The following is an 827-nucleotide window of genomic DNA, read 5'->3' on the forward strand; positions in this document are numbered from 1 at the left end:
CGCCCCCCGGCCGCCCCGCCGCCCCCGGCCCACGTCCTTGAAGCGACGCGCCTTCGCCGTCGCCGCGAGAAGAATCGATCCGACGACAAAGGAGCCTTTCAAGTGGACAGCGCGTCCTCGTTTCAGTGTTGCGCTCAATAAAAGTGACGCGGCAAACGCACTCCAAAGACTTCAAGCCGGCTGAGCCGTACTCGGTCGGCGATTCTTTTGGCGTAGCGCAAGCGCGCGCGGGGGCGAGGCGGCAACGATTGTATCCGAGTGGGCTCTGGAGAGGAAAGAAACGGACAAAGGCTCCCAAGGTTGAAGAACGAGTCAGGTCGCGAGACTCTCAAGGCTGAGGAAGGTGGCAAGTACGAAGCTCTGCAGAGGAGTGAAGGGGGGAAGACGACTTGGCGGCTATGGAGATTCAAAATATGGTCCAAAAACACACGCGCACAATTTCCTTTTTATTTGTGGCACGAAAGAAGCCTCTTTGGCTCCGCCTACCAAACATTCTTCGCCAAAGAAAGAGTTCGACCAAACGAGCAACAGTCGGCGGAGTCAAGGACGCGGCCGAGGTGGGAGGACGAAGGCGCACGCGAGCGCGAGCATTGCCGGGAAACTCCGGACCGCGTCGCACCATGGCCGCGGCACAACGTCGGGGGTGTCCGTGCGGAGAGAGGCGGGATCACGTGAGGTAAGAAGTCGGGAGGAGGCGGTCGGGTTGAGGTGTTGTGGTTTTGCGCAAGTGAGCTCGGTTAGCTTTCGCGTTCTGCGACATCCGGTCCCGTCGCGGTCCGACTGGGGAGCCAAAGCGGCTCCCCGCCCAGAGTCGACAATACCCCTAC

The sequence above is a fragment of the Hippocampus comes genome, unplaced genomic scaffold, assembly GCF_001891065.2.
Source record: "Hippocampus comes isolate QL1 unplaced genomic scaffold, H_comes_QL1_v1.1 scaffold463, whole genome shotgun sequence".
NCBI classification, from domain to species: Eukaryota; Metazoa; Chordata; class Actinopteri; order Syngnathiformes; family Syngnathidae; genus Hippocampus; species Hippocampus comes.